Raw genomic sequence first — 17,030 nt, forward strand, 5'->3', positions numbered from 1 at the left:
TTTTTATCTGAATATCGAGAATCAGCTTTTACAGGGTAGTTTAATTGACTGCCGAAAATTAAACTGCCGCATCGCGCGGAGACTAATGATTAAAGATCGTATAATAAATCACGACCCTCTAATTAAGACGATAATTAATCGACAGCGTTCCAAGGAGACGCGCGACTCTTTTGTCGGCTAGTGAAAAAAAATTGATCTCCCTCACAAAAACCGCCGCCTTTTTCTCCGGACAGAAAGTAACGGCATTCGTTTTTTCAAACTGGTTATTAGCCCCATTAATTTATTTACCTTACGAATCGTAAAAATGGCTGTTACTTTACTGCGCGCACGAGAAACAGGTGCTATTAGTAAAAGAAACCGTAATTAACTGTCTTAATAGCGTGCTATATTGCTCGAAAGAATTTAATTCGAATTTTAAATCCGATCTTTAATAAGCAGTTTCTTAATTACGTGAAAATTTGGAAAAATTTAGATATTTTAGATCATTGGATCTTCGAATATTTATCATAATCTTTCGCTTTGAAAAATAAATAAATTTCCAAAAGAATTTAATTCAAATTTTAATTAAATGTTTAGACAGTTTCTTAATTAAAATATATACTAGGAAATTTGAAAAATTCAGATGAAACAAAATTGGATTTTTGAATATTTATTACAGTAATTTTTCGCTTTGGAAAATAGATAGTTGCTTGAAAGAATTTAATTTGAATTTTAATCTGATGTTTAAGCAGCTTCTTAATTGTTTGAAAATTTAAAAAATTCAGATGAAACAAAATTCGATCTCTTCAAATATTTATCACAATAATTTTTCGCTTTGAAAAATAGACGCTCAAAAGAATTTAATTTAAATTCTTAATTACTTGGAAATTTGGAAAATTCAGATCGTTGGACCTTTTCGAATAATTCTCAAAGTAATTTTTCGCTTTGAAAAATAGATGCTTACTCAAATATATGTTAAATTCCTACAGCACCAGATATGAGAATTCATAATATCTCAACAAATAAGTGTAAAATAATAAGTATACAGTAAGATGTTATTTTACATAATAAGGGAAAGTTAACAAGAGTGATTGTATGTTCTGCATGTATGAGAGCAATGCAAATGTCGATTTTCAATCCTTCTAGGAAATGATGTTTAGGTCGGTATTAGAGTGACCTTGATTTGCTTTCTGAGATTATTGGTTTACGAGCAATCACGATCAATGCGGCTGAGCATCCAATTGCCGCGAAATTGCATAACCAGTGCTCAAAGGCTATTTCGGGCTTAACCGCAATCGTGCGCGAGGAGAGCAAAGTAGAAACGGTCAAATCGATATTTTATTTGCTGTGCGTTTACATCACGTTGACAATGAGCATAAGGGCACAAGTCGTGATATGCGAATGCAAATAATACGATTGCAAATAATAATTTTGCCGGTGGATAGATATTGAAAGGATATCATGTGGAATATTAATGGACCATCTCGGAAAATCATTGTATAATTCAAATCGTATTTGGGGAAAATGCAAACGCAAGCAATCGTAAATATTTATATTTCATCGGAAAACAAAATGCATTTTAAATTATTTAAAAATTAATATCGATGTCTCTTTCTGCGAGAAAAAGATACAATATGTTTTTCTGGGCAATAAAAATCGTTTTGCAAATTCTGGCAAAAACAAAATAGGCCTATGTTCTATTATTGAGATATTGATTTTCTAGTTCAACGAATCGACTTGTCGTCAGTTATTGCATTCTAATTAACAGTCAGAGCGGATTTCCGTTTAATGATATTACTCCACGACATACACACATATACATCCGAAGATTATTTTTAGAAAAAACTCTAAATCTGTAAATGAAAAATGCAATCGGAGCAATATCATTAATTAAATAGAAGTTCTTAAACAGAAAATCGTTCTGCTGGTTAATATTATATAATTTATTAATTACAAAAAAAATATTAAATATATAATAGCTAGTAATATGTTAAATGTTCCGTAATCTATCATTAGATGTTTCGTATATCCATCATCGATCTTTATTTTTACTAACATAAATAAACTTTGATTTTGGCTTAATTTACTCCCTGTGTCTTTCAAATTCTTAAAACTGGAAAACAGTAAAAAATAAAGTTAAACAAGACTACGTTGAAAGAAAAATGCAATAGCATAATTTATAGTCATTTTTGTGCCAATTATATATACATAAATTACATACATATTTTTTAATAAAATTATAAGGTTATTATTAACTAACATTATAGCAATAATAACTATGAAAATGGAGCTTCTAACCATGATTATTTCACCGTGCATTATAATCACAAATATTTTTCTCTCAATGTATGTAAATTAATCTACTTTGAAGAAGTAGATATGAATGAAGACAAAAACCAATGCAGTGCAATGCAGTTTATTTCTGTTAGTAAAAGTAAAGATCGATGATGGATATACAAGGCATCTAATAATGATAAGTTATGGAACATTTAACGTATTACTAGCTATTATTGTATTGAGCTTCGAAAATAGAATAAAATTTAGCTAAATTAATTCAAAATGACCATCGAATTAACCAACCGAATATTATGCCGTTGCAACATTCTATATACTTACACTGTAAGTAAAAAGACGATCATTGTAATTAAAATGCTCTACTTATTTTATCACATCGTTATTCAAGAATTCGGACGAGTCATCGTTTAAATTTTACGCAATATAATAAAATACCTACTTGTCGCGATACATGCATATTTAATCCCGTTATGCATGTTATTAAGGTTGCGTTCGGACACTCACACGCTGTAGTACAAGCTTCATTCGTTTTTTTATATTATATATATACAGAAGAAAGATAGAATGAAATTTACAGTGCGTAAACGCCCAAACCAAATGCAGCTTAAAACCAGTGTTACACTACTATTGGAATCTGAGGATTGCAAACTATTATAGAAATTAAAATTCGATCAATCAGATAATTTTAATTTTAATCCGTTTCGTTCTGATTGGCTGAACTCTCTTCACGCGATCGCGGCGATATTCAGGGGCTACGTTCAGATTTTCATTTGAGTACCACCCAAGCATTATTTTATCCTTATTATTCAATAAATGCTAAACAAAGATAAAAAGATACCTGGGTTGCACTTGAATGAGAAACTGAACGCGTCTCAGAAGGTTCCCCGACGCAGGGATGCGTTGCGATGCAAACAGCTTTCTCGCATCTTGCTCGATCCACGTTGATTTCTTCCCGCGTATCTAATCGACGAGACGACAATTAACCGAGAGTCACGTATCGTCGCAGAACTTTCTGCGCTCCGCCCCATATCGGTCGAGCCACCGCGCGAAGTTGGCCGCGAGAAGCGCGAAAAACGCCGGCGCCATTAAAATTTTTAAACGCGGGAACCACCGATCAAAAGTTATTACTTATAGATATTAGTCGAATAATACTCGTTTCCGCCAATGTAGATTAACTTTAATCTCGGTTCAACTTGCTCCAGTTTTAAGAATTAGAAAAAGATGAAGAGTAAGTTGAAACGAGATTAAAGTTAATCTTCATTAAAAATGGGCGTAAGCCTCCGGATAGGAATTTGTTTTCTATTTCTGCATTGCTGCACTACACACTAGAACTTTTCTTCTCGCTTTTGTCAAATATCAAACATATCTAGGTCTGTTTTTATAGCTGAACGCTGAACTAGCGTACATTCTTTGTACTTAATATACATATATATATATATATATACATACATACGTCCCAAAAGATCAAAAGTAAGGATTAAAGACACCTTAAACTCCTTTTATTCAAAGAGAAATCATAAAAAAAGATGTAGACTGTACATCAAAATATTTGTTCGCGTTGCTTAAAATTCCTAAAAATATTATCACTTAAAACGAGATAAATATATATTTGGGTGCTGAAAAGGCAGAAAGCGAAAATGCTGAGTGCAAAAAGTGTAATAACGAATTCAATTGGACACACTAGTGCGCGCTAGTGCATATTATAAAGCCATTGTACTGATTTAATTTGAGTGTAAAAGTGAAATGCAAGTATTTAGAATTATTTTTAAAAAATACATACTTCATTTAACAACACAATGAAATGTATTGAAGATTTCACGATTTAACTCGTTTATATTAATCACACACCTTTGTATTAATTTGTGTACCATAGGTTCAATGCACCAGTGCGCATTGAATGTGTACAATCGAATTCGCTATGAGCAACATGAACAGGCCCCTATTCTTGAAAAGTATTGCATACGAAAAATTAGGGAAAACCACAGTATACGTTACGTATACTATAGTATTTTTCTAGAATTCCGTATACGTTTCTTTTCGAGAATAGAGGCCCAGATTTAATATGTATTGGTCGTATACGTTAATTTGACTGTATATGGCGACAGTTTGTCTTAACGATCGTTATAGGCAGTCGGGAGCAGCAATAAAAAAAACAAACTTTATTTAACTTTAAATACACTAACTTTAACTATAGGTCTATTTTTTATTCTTGCACTAGAACTCGTCTTTCTTGTTTTCGCGAAATATCAAACCTATCTCACTATAAGTTTCAAAAGTAAAGTATTTCACTAATTCAGCCGCAAAAAAACAGATTTCAAGATGTAAGAAGACCAAGTGAATCAATTTCAAGGATGCGTAGTTAAAGTAGTGACATATGACATTTGTGACCAATCGGAAATTGGCCTCAAATTTCAAGAGTCAATATAAATATTTGCTATTAGAAATTTGTCATTAATCGGAAATTTACCTCAAATTATATTTAGCTGTTATAAGGCGCAATGTTACACTTGGTTACATTTATTCCACTATAAAACTAGACCTGAGGTTTGTGGAGCCAGCCCACCCATCATTGAGAAAGTTCAAGAAGAAGAAGAAGAAGAAACTGATCAAAAGTCGCGGTTCGCGCCTCCGAGAACGAGCCGGCTCTCCGGACACCCAGGATCGCAGGACGATCAATAATCGCGCGCGAGAGTTCGAAACTAGAGCATCGCGCGCGTCGCGAGAGATCTCGGAGCCTCCTCCCCCCCCCCCCTCTCTGGGTTAAGTCGCCGGAAGAGATCCGCGGGCGATTAACAGTCCATCTAGAATAACGTGACCGTTTTTAGGGAGAGGGGCCACAACGATACGGGCCACAAGCAATCAGTAGTAGGAGCATCGAGATATCGATTGGTTTACTCACCTCATTTTCCGCCGGTTCCGGATCCAAGGGCAGCTTCCGGCTTCAATACCACCTCACGAAACGAAAACGCACGGCGCGATCGACGATCCTGCTGCTCTCGACACGACCGTCTTGCTACGCATTTCGATGCCTACGGAAACAACGTTGTACGTGTGCGTGCGTGTGGAGTATATACGACGAGACCCGTTTCTCGAAATTCGACCCGGTGACCGCGATTCTGCGCGACGTACCAACGAACGAACGAACGGGCAGACGTGATTCGCGGGAGGCACGATGCCACGATCGCGACGGTCAAGATGTACGGTGGCGCGCGCGAGAAGTCGAGAACGCACTTGGCCGGAGAGACGGTTGATACTCGCGCGCGCACACGAAGCGACAGTGCCACGGACGCCACGGACCTATCGCGCGCCGAACTCGAACTGAGCGCCTGGCCTGGCGTGAGCCGCGAAGCGAACAACGAGAGACAGAGACCGACGTGCATCACCCGCCGTCCCCTCTGCGCCGCCAACGTCGCCCCCACCACGGACTCTCTCCTACTACGCGCGCGCTCACAGGTGCGGCGAGGAACCACCGCGGACTCCGAGCGAATTCCGAGAGAAGTACGTACGTCCTCGGTCCTAGGTGTAATTCCCGAGTACCTACCGGCTACTTCGTGCTTTCAGTTGATGTTTTGAAATTGTATCGTCTCGATGGCTATGTTTACACCGTACGCTTAGTCCGCGGCCTATACGATAGATGTCCTTGTTTATCCCGTAGGTTAAACAAAGACATCTATCGTATAAGTCGCGGACTAAGCGTACGGTGTGAACGTAGCCATCGAGACGATACAATTTCAAAACATTAACGGAAAGCACGAAGTGGCCGGTAGGTACTCGGAAATTACACCGATTTGATTTGGCTCGAATAGGTATATAGGTACGAAAAATATCCGAAGATCAGCGACATGTCCAGCGTAGAATTAAGGTAACGAGATTTTAGATAACGAAACGCCGAGAAAGAAATATAATACGTGCGAGTGGTCGGAAATAAGAAAGAAAGATAGAGAGAGAGAGAGAGAGAGATATTCTTATGGATGTAAAAGATGATTTTATATTATAACGTCTTTAATATATTTTTTATATATTTTTAATATAGATATTAATACATTAATTGCTTTTTAATTAGTTAATTAAGTTAAATTAATTAATGGGTCAATTCTAAACAAAATCATAAGGCTTGTAAGATGTTTTCGTAAGGCGGAAGAATTTACAAGTACTTTTAACTTTATACAACATCTTATTTATACAGACAACTTCTTGCCAGCCATAAGATTTACGAAAAATCGTAGATATTTACGAATGATTATACGTTTTATGCATAGAATTACAATATCAGTCATAAATTCTTACAAATTTTACGAGAACAAATTACGAATGTTAAGATTTACTTAAGCGTTATTATATAGAACTTCGAAAATTTGTCTTTAGTAAATCGAGTTACCATAGAAATGTCTAATTTTTTTATGTAATGAAATTGAAGTACCAAAATTGACGTGTGCAAAATTCTACAGTAGGGTAATGATGAAATAAGAAAGAAAAAAGATGTTGAAAATGTAACTTTTTACATAACTTAGTGACATATAAGGCTCGCAAACGCTTCTTTGACTAACTGCACACAAATCTTACCATAGACTTTTCTCAAAAACGAGATTATAATAGTTTAAAAAATTACTATTTTAATGGTCACAAAAAAATAATAGGTCAACGGCCATTCTGGAAAGATATTTACATGCATAAACTTGCATATAAATTTAACCTTGAAAAGTAAACATAATCTCATCTTGTTTTCGTTCGATGAAGAAAGCAGCTCTTGATTTATTATCGTATGTTCCATACTATTTCATTAAAATATACATGTGGTGTTAATATTTTATCCAAATTACGCAGGTATTTGTAATTTTGGGTGGGCCCTGGTGAGACACTCCAAATTTTCGGCACTTTACTGAAGAATCACCTTAATGGCAGAAAGAATCGCTATACAAAAAAGACTGTATGTATAATTATCTTTTTAGAGCGGAGTTAGTTTCTTAATACCTCGAAAGAGTATACTCAGATGACTCCTACACTAAGATTTCTTTTATCGTAATCACAGTTGTCACTCTCCAGCTTTTTAAACAAACCTCTGGCTTTTCGGCAAACAGAAAAAAAGTTCTCGGTTAATTGCTCTGGACATGTATTATAAAATTATTTGGAATGGATTCCGATAGGAATTATTTAATTTTCTCTAGAAAAACAATAGAAATCTAGGGAAATGAGTAATTCCGATCGGAATCCATTCTGAATTCCATAATATGTTATACCCTCATCTTTTTTCAGAAAAAGCAACAAGCTATTGTACAAACTATTGTTGAATATTTCTATTATTTTTTTTCTTTTTCTTTTTTAAAATCGATCTCTGATACAATACTAATAGGCGAGCGATTTATCTCTGAAAAGTCGCTTGGAAAATGCATTAACCGATCTAGTTCTAACGACTGAAAATGATTGGATTCGATTCCTCATATTATTCTGCGAAAAAGCATCTATATACACTTTATTTTTTTAAGTGGTCGTTAAAAAGTTAAACACCTTTTGTTCAAAGTTTAGATTTTTTTAAACAAAAAATTGTTTATAACTTTTTAACAACCACTTAAAAAAATAAAGTGTATATAGATGCTTTTGCATAAAGCATAATCCACATAATGTGTAAGAGAATCAACCAATCAGAGGTCTTTATTTTATATAAATGAAAGACTTTGATTGGTTGATTCTCTTATGCATTATGCAAAAAGTCTACGCTGTTGCCCTTGTTTATATAATACATTATTTCATACAGACCAATAGAAGTGCATTACAAATCGAAGGCCAAAGTTTAACGTGAAATTGCGTACGTTGATCAAAGGCAAGATTCTTCTGCTCCAGTCTTACATTACGCGGTTAGACACGGTATTATTAGCTGAATTACTCACGCCTTGTGCTTGGAATATCTGAATATCTAACGCACGAGATTTATTAAACTCCAACTCGCATTAATCCGATATGCCAGGTAAAACACACGGTCCCTAAAACGGCTTTGACTCGAACGCTTCCGCGATTCTTCTTTTTTTCGGACACCGTAAAGTTACTTTGGCAAGGTTGCAAATCGCATGTTAAAATTATAAGCTTCCAATGGTTTCCAATTGATTACTTAAGAAAGATTAGTTTTAATCGCTCGTGGATTTTTCAATAATCGTATCATTATGAGTAATCTTGACTTCTTGACAATAGGAATTTCGAAATTTTGCCTCATTATGAGACGTACGCATGCAGAATATAGTTTAGGCATTATCTTGCCAGTATTTGATGTATTTTCATATAATCTTACTATTTACGGAAATCTTGTTATTAAAATATAGCCCCCTCGTTGCTACGGTACGATTGTATAATATCACTGAAAGCGCCAGACGATAAGATAAGATAGCCAACATATGCCGTAATCTCTCTTTTGCATTACAATAAAAATTATCTGGTCAAAGCTCTTTGCGAAATTGCGTGAGATATGCCACTGAATTAGAGTCATATCTTATTAAAGTATGTACATATGTACAGTGCAAAATAAATATTTTTTTTTTATATTTTACATTTAATTATTTTATTAATGGTTGCGTTCGACAGATAAAGCAGCTTTGCAACTAAAGTTCTTTAATATGATTGATCTCTTGCCCTTAGTACCTCACTGGATCTAAATGTATAAACCAATCATACTGAAGAATTTTACATCAATTGCAAGTAGCAAATCTGCTTTTTCTACTGAACGCAACCATTATTATCGTATATTATCGTTGACTGCACTAATGAATTGTAATGTAAGTTTATATCGCGGTATAACCGATATAAACTTATGCGGTTAAACCGATGTGAGAATTTCGACGAGACTGAAACTGACTCGCGCGTAATTCCAAATGGCTGCTTCTTTTAAGCAGTTCTTACAACTGCGCGGTCAATTTGTTGGACACGTCGGTGGCCGTTTGTCACGCGGCGGAAAATTAATTTAAACGCGACATATACACTGTGCTACAAAGGCGGTATACGCCTCTCGGACATTTAACATCTGTCCAACCCATGCATATGCACGTGCTTACGCAGCTATGCAAATCCATGTGTTTATCTCTTGTGGTATCCGTTCAAAACGCGGGACGACGAAATCGCGGGCGAATATCGGAATTAACATATTCGTAATGTATACAACTTATGGCAATAATCAGATAAAAATAGGACACATCTATGGCACATGCTGTATTTTGAATATCTATTTATGGAAATCTATAATTATATTACTAATTATATTGCAGGAGAATACATGAAGGTATTTATATAATAAATATAATTTAATAGACACACACACACACACACACACACACAGATCTATTATAAACCATTATAACGTAATTAAAAAAATTCTTTTAATTTAAATGTCATGTTTTTCGCAATCTTCTAAAAAAAAGAAATAACGTCGTTTATTATAAATTATTATAAACTATTTTCTAGAAAAAATATATAGATACCGTAGAAAAAATGTAACACATTTAATTAAAAGAAAATTTTTTTTATTTAATGTTTTTATATCCTTCATAGATCGCATTTTGATATGCATATGAATATTAATATTATTGAGCACCCACTTTGGCTGAAAATATAAGCCACCGCCGTAGTTAATCGCGCACAACGGCGCAGGCGTGTCGATTGTCTAAAGTCTAAACCCTAGTTATCCCCCAATTCGCGTTCGCATTCTCGAGACTCGGCCGAGTCGCCGAGTTCGAGGCATTCGAGCACAGCTGAGCTGGCATGAATGCATCGATTTTTCCCTTGTTCCCAGTGCAACGAGCAAACCGTTCCGCAGCATCCTGCATGCAGACGCGTGCACCACGGCTCCACCAACACTGGCACTTGCCAGCATCCCTTTCCATCGATTCCGTCTCGATTCCGCGTGCTTCGTCAAGCGGAAGAGTTAAAACGGGTATCGTTCTACTGAAAACGTTGGCAACAAAAGGAACGTTCTCGCTTTTGACGCAAAAGAGATCGCCGGAAAAGAAATAATTAAAAAGAGAAAATTTTTACTGTTTCTTGTGTTCTTTCTGCTTTCAATTAAGTGACAATTATTAATCTGAAAAGTTAAGCTGGAAGAAGTAGATTTTTATTGAAAATGAAAATTCTCTTTTAAATAACGCGGACAGTTAACGTGAAATTTAGAAATCGTATTTCTCGAAGAATATTGATGTAAGATTAATTTAGTCACTTAGTAGATATCAATTCAGCATGTATACAGTGTATGTCAAAAGTTCCAGAACGGCTAATTATTTTAGAAAGTGTTGGTTTATTGGAAAAATGTTTTATACAAAAGTTGTAGGGTTTCAACAAATGCATTATATAACAGAACGTTTTCTTATTGGGAGGGGAGGATAGGATCAAAGAATTCGGGATCAAGTTCAGCCCGCATAAATGATGGACCGAAAAATGCTGCAGGTGAACGTATAACCAGCGATAATAACAATTGTAGCCAAGACTGGTTTATCAAGATTTCATGGTCCTGCGTACAAGTAGTCTCTGCAGGACATACGCGTTAAGGGTGGAAGAAATCGAATGGTTCGAATGCTGATTGTGAACCCATCATTGAAACTAATTGCTCCACGCGGGAGATGTGCTACTCCTTGCATCTTATTCATGAACGATCATTTACTTTCGAACATCGCACATATTCAATAGCCCACCTGTGGACTCAAAGTAACACCGTGAAATTGTAAATACGAATTGTAACTGTAAATCCTGAAGCACATTACGCAATATTTTTTTACTCTCAAAGCATTAATTGTAGGGCGATATTCATAATTCGATAGTATATCTATGTTAAAAAATCATGTTCTTTTAATTTTAAAAAATTAATGTATTTCCGAACAGTAAATATTCTGAACAGTGAATATCAGTAAAATTAAAAGGAAGAGAGGTTGGGAATTCTACCCATTATATATACAATATTATTTTATTCAGATTCCAAGTAAAATTTATAATATTAATGTATTTCTATTTTTGTTTCTTTTAAAGGTTTTTATGGATGCGTTCTCTCCGTTTCATGAATGATGCTCATGATGTTGCTATCCTTCATTAATATTCGGTGAACAATAAGGACAAATTGATACATCATGTATGAAACGAAACGCACTCTATATCTTTTTATTTTTTAAATTTTCACTGTCGAAATTTTCACATAATCGTTTTAAGTTATACCACGATATAAACTTACATTACGATTCATTAACTGTCAACAATAATATGATAATACCGATGAAATAAATTTTAAATAATTAAATAAAAATATTTGTGCATTGTATTTTTATTATTATGTTATTTAAGACCACTTTAGTAACTTAGAATTTTATGCACTTAAGAAGTAATTTTAAACTTATCTGTTGTCTACAAGAAAGATATCTTGATAACTTTGCTATTGAAAGTGTCACTTATAAAAAAATCAAATTAAGTGATTAATTTAAGCTTTATGCTTCATTCTGTGTTCGTTAGAGACAGTTCTATGACAGTAACTTTCAGGTAACAAAACTCTCAAGTAAAATACACACACACACACACAATGAAATTTTTTCACTAAAGTAAGTAGATTTTGCACAAATTAAAGCAAATATCAGTTTCTTCCATTGTTTCATATAAATTTTTATACATGTATATTAAGAATTTAATTAGAAAATATTTAACAAAATTGTTAAACTGAAATATATCTTTTTTATCGATACATTTTCTTAATATAGTAAGCAATTATATATAACATAAAATAAAATTTCGTTGAAATAATATTTAAATATCCGTGGCAATTTAAAAGAAAATACTGCTTTAATATTAAATTCCAATGAAATCAGATTTAGATTTAAATTGAACGAACGACCTTGATGTGTACGTCATCTTGAGATCGATCGATCATGATTGCGCAGGATAATGTAAGGAAAGGATCAGTAACATTGTAGGGCGCAACAGGAAACCTAAATTGATATTCGGTCTTTTTATTCATCTTGTCACGTTTCTCTTTATTATAGGGATTCGAGTCCTAGGAGAGGCAAGAATGGAAAGAGCATTGAGCATGGCTCCTTTCGAGTCCTTCATTCACTGTCTCACTGAACCCGTACCATCTGGCCCTCCACCTGTGCCTAACCAACTGTTTCTTTGCCAGTACAACCAAAGTAAGTCCAATTTCAATTTCGAATCTCTTTCAGCATTTTATCTTACGACAAGGTAAGATAGCGAATAAGGTAATATCAATGCACATTTAAAAGCCACATCATTCTCCCATATATAGGGTGTCCTATTTTAATTTCTCCAGGCAAATATCTCGAAAAATACGGAAGGTATAGAAAAATGTTTCAGATAAAAGTTGCATGGTTTAGAAGGGGTCACATTTTGGTTATGTTGTCTTTCTTCTAGGTGGAGGCGTCAAAAAAATATGGTCACATCCACTTTTTAAAATAGAATTGATTTTAATGGATGGAATGGATTTTAAAATGAAAAACAACATGACCAAAATACGTCCCTCTGTAAACCATTTTGTGCAACTTTTGTCTAAAACATTTTTCTATATCTTTCAAATTTTTCGAGATATTTGCTTGGGGAAATAAAAATGGAACACTCTGTATATAGACAAAATTTTGCACCTTGATATCAAAATAATCGAGGTGTGTGAGATGATCTCTTTCAGTAAGAAAACGTTGTGAGGAACGATTATCTCTTAAATTTGCGTGTATAAATTCCATATTATATAATTACTTGACAATTAGCTTTTTTTAAACAAAAGATCAGAATTTTTAATATAATAATTTTTCAATTTTTTACAAAAAATTCCACAAGTTTATGACAGACCTTTCTCATGAATTACAGAAAGATAAATTTGAAATTTTAAATTGTAACGTTAATACACGCGTATGTTAATAAAATAATAATTAAAGCTATATATTGCTCCCTTTTTTGCACGTACCTTATAGTATTTTAATACGATTTCATGGAAATTAAATGAACATAATAACCCTTTTATCTCTTTATTGAACAATATCCATTATTAGATACAATATTGCATCATGGTTTTATGTTATGCAAGTTTGAACTTTTTCATGATCGTTTTCAAGATAAAAGAATACAAAGTAAAAAATAAAATTTTTTGCTTGCAATTCTTAAAGACTTATATCGATAATTTTATATTTTACTAATAAAAATTCTCAAGTACATTATAATTAAATATTAAGAACATAGAGAATGCAATGTGAATATTAAAAAAAAGAGTGGTTATATTTTAAAAAATAGAAAAATAAGTGAATCTTTAGCTCTCCTCTAGCTCTTATGTGTGTCATATATTTGTATATTTAAAAAAAAATTACCATAAAGAATAAAATTATAAGTGGTTCCGGCCGGGATCGAACTGGCGACCTTCTGCGTGTAAAGCAGACGTGATAACCGCTACACCACGGAACCTCTATAACTTTCGGTGTTCATTATATTCATGAGTATTTAGCGATTTTTAATAAATAATTATTATTTTTAAATAATTATATTATTTAATACAAAATTGATTAATTAAGTAAAATTTAACTATTTTTGTAAATTTTAAGCGGCAAAGTCATTTCTAAGACATTAATTTACAATTTTACACGTTACATTTAACTCGATCGATAAATCACGTGGCTTTCTCTCGCGTCGTATAGATGGCAACTGCGATCTATACGTATACATCAAATGTGAATTAAATTTTATACGAGTTCGATTTTACACCTTTTCCTCTTCTTAATTTTATAAATTCAAACCTTATATCTTATTTATGATAATGAAAATATAATAAGAAGAATAAAGGATGATATCTTTAATATCTTTTATTTATTAAATTTATATTTTAATGTAAACTGTCACGGAGTGCATTTTTACTGCTTTCTCGGTCATTTAAATTAACAGAATAAAAATTAGATTTTATTCTCTTGTAAATTATAGGATATTTATAAATATTTTCTTACACATTAAAATTTTACTTGGCGATAAAATAAAACGAATTAAAGCACTCCCACAAAAATTTACATAAATATTCTATATCTAATGAAAAATGAATTAAAAACAGTTTTATTAAAAAATAGTATTTATTTTTATAACAATTTTAATATATATCGCTGCAAAATCTCTGCAATATTGCTGTAATATGCAATGTTGCTGCAATGTTGCAGCAGTGTTACTGCAACTTTCGTGCAACTTTGTGCTATAGGGGATATACATATAACTGTATATTTCACCGAGACTGTATGTTTCACAAAATTAGTTTTCAATGAAATTAAATGTGTATTATCATTGCAAATGTGTGTATAAACGATTCAGGGGGGATCTTAAAACAAGACACGTATTTAGAATAGCGAACATGTAACTTTTTCCCTAAGGTGGAAACGTGAAAAATGAACATTTTCATTATCTTCAATGAGATAAAATTTTCACTTTTTACGTTTCCATCTTAAGAAGAAAAAGTTATATAATTGCTATTCAACAGAAAAATAGTTTAATTTAATAAGTGTTTTGCGTTGATTGGATTATACTTTTATCAATCTGTATTGAAATAGAGAACTATTTCTCTAGATCTAAAAATGTAATTCAATTAGCGCAAATTGCTCATTAAACTACTTTTTTTTACTGAACGCAACTACTTGTAACGCAGTTAATCATTTCTTGTTTAACATTGATAAACAACAAGAATAAAATGATTCACTGTATTATACTGTGTCATCTGTAATGTTATTTTCGTAAGAATTTTGATTTTATCGATAATATGAAAATGTGTTAAACACATCTAATACAATGAATATATTATCATAAGTGTATTACATAAATTATACACATAAATTATTGTTACATAAAATCTATATTTACTATAACCTACAATCACACACACAACATATATATGTTACTTAAAGTGAGATAAATCGTTTATGTAGTATGAAAAGAATGCTTTAATACAAGAGTCCTCGGTAGTATAGTGGTTAGTATCCCCGCCTGTCACGCGGGAGACCGGGGTTCGATTCCCCGCCGGGGAGTTTTTTTTGCAATATTTTTTTAATGTCATTGTTATGTAATAATTACTCTATGTTCATCTATGTAATAATTTCATATTTAATAACATATACTTTAATCAATTATTTCAGAAAAATTTAAATTAGCATCGAAATATCTAAAATAATACTTGTATCTAATATTAAGAGCTTTGATGTTTTGTATATAACATTTATAAAAAATTTGTCGTTAAGAAGAACGATTGATTCTAAATTTAACATTTATCTTTAAAGGAAGTTTAATGCGATTAAATTAAAATACTATGAATATTTTCAATATTCTAGTTTAAATTAGAATTTTTTTAGTTTCCTCATTATATGTATAACATAAAGGCCCAGTTTCTTATTATATACCTAGTTAACTTGTAATTTAGATTCAACTCACTTTTGATGATAATGTAAAAATTGTGTTTTTCTAGCTCTTATATGATTAATCATTAAGCTAGCAGTTTTGTATAGTGGTAACTTTAAAAATTACTCACTATAAAATCATTATTTTAGTGATTAGGTATAGCTAGAAAAATACAATTTTTACATTATCAATACAATTTTTATATTATTATTAAGTTAAGCCTAGTCACAAATTAATCAGAAAATATCCAGATAGCACACGACATTAATAGAACTTATATGAATGTTCTAAGAATATTTTTACATTCTTAAAATGTTCTATGAACGTCTTTAGAAATTGCTGTATGGATAAAAAACCAGTTTAAAAAATTAAAATTCGGAACCGTTAACAGCGGAACCGTTAAAGGTAAATATAACTGAAATACGTGATATATATTAGATAATTTATTTTTGCAGAAGATTGCCAAATCGTGCGTTACTTATACAAAATATGCTCGTTATACGTATAATAGATAAATTAAAAAATATGCCGAATTGATCAATGTCTATAGCTATTATTGTACATATAGGAAGATGACAATTTACAGCTACTGGTGTGTTGAAGATAAAAGATAAATATTTGTTGTAGGAATAGATACAACTATATATAGCACATAAAAACATACAATCTACATTTAGACATACATTTATACAATCACACATTTATATAACCACAAATAAATCGATCCTTGTTTAATAGGAACGAAATATCATATATCATATAATAATATAGATAATATTAACTGTACGTGTATAATATGTCAAAAATATCGTCACAACACACACCGATTATAATTGTTCTGTTTCTTGGTTACGGTAGGATATATTCTACATATAATTATGAACTAACTTTCTGTGTGTGTGAGGAACATGATTTCTTAAAAAATCTTATTTTGATATACATTTAAAAAAAGTAAGTATTAATATTTTTTAATAATATAGTATTGTTTTAATAATATTAATCGTATATTTTTCTATACTGAAAATGTCTCTAGTTTCCTTCGCAACTACTTAAGCAGTTAATTACGTAATATAAAAGCAGAAGAGAGTATCATATATTATAATTATAAAATACGAATAATAAATGCAGATATTAAATAATTATTGGAACTTGATACAGCCCGTTATTTTGCTGATTTGAGGCGAGCGTAAAAAATATTGTTGAAAATCAGTGCGCGATATTAATAAATGAAATGAATAATTAGTTAATGAGATGTACTTCTTGTCCGTCGATGTGTTTGATAAATCTTTTAAACGGATGAATATAAATCTTTTAGCTTTATTACTTTTAAACCGTTCAAAATCTTCATATTTTCATCTCGACGAGACAGCAAATTTTACAGC

General features: G+C 32.3%; 1 protein-coding gene and 2 non-coding genes across 5 annotated transcripts in view; 1 reads left to right on the top strand and 2 right to left on the bottom strand.

The window, feature by feature from the left end:
* The window catches only part of LOC108724538 (uncharacterized), a 271,946-nt gene extending 266,374 nt beyond the window's left edge, over positions 1-5,572 (bottom strand). For 2 of the 3 annotated variants that reach the window (XM_018450968.1, XM_018450967.1), the window contains exon 1: positions 5,174-5,572. The gene's annotated coding sequence lies outside the window, so the exon portion shown is untranslated. The remainder of the gene's footprint in view (positions 1-5,173) is intronic. The other variant, XM_018450965.1, reaches the window with a different exon arrangement.
* An 8,044-nt stretch (positions 5,573-13,616) lies between these two features.
* Positions 13,617-13,689, bottom strand: TRNAV-UAC (transfer RNA valine (anticodon UAC)). The gene has a single exon. It is a non-coding gene; the product is annotated as a tRNA-Val (tRNA).
* Positions 13,690-15,209: 1,520 nt separating this feature from the next.
* TRNAD-GUC (transfer RNA aspartic acid (anticodon GUC)) lies at positions 15,210-15,281 on the top strand. Its single transcript has one exon. It is a non-coding gene; the product is annotated as a tRNA-Asp (tRNA).
* Positions 15,282-17,030: the final 1,749 nt, after the last annotated feature.

Source organism: Mycetomoellerius zeteki, unplaced genomic scaffold, assembly GCF_001594055.1.
Source record: "Mycetomoellerius zeteki isolate Tzet28-1 unplaced genomic scaffold, Tzet1.0 scaffold308, whole genome shotgun sequence".
Lineage (NCBI taxonomy): Eukaryota > Metazoa > Arthropoda > Insecta > Hymenoptera > Formicidae > Mycetomoellerius > Mycetomoellerius zeteki.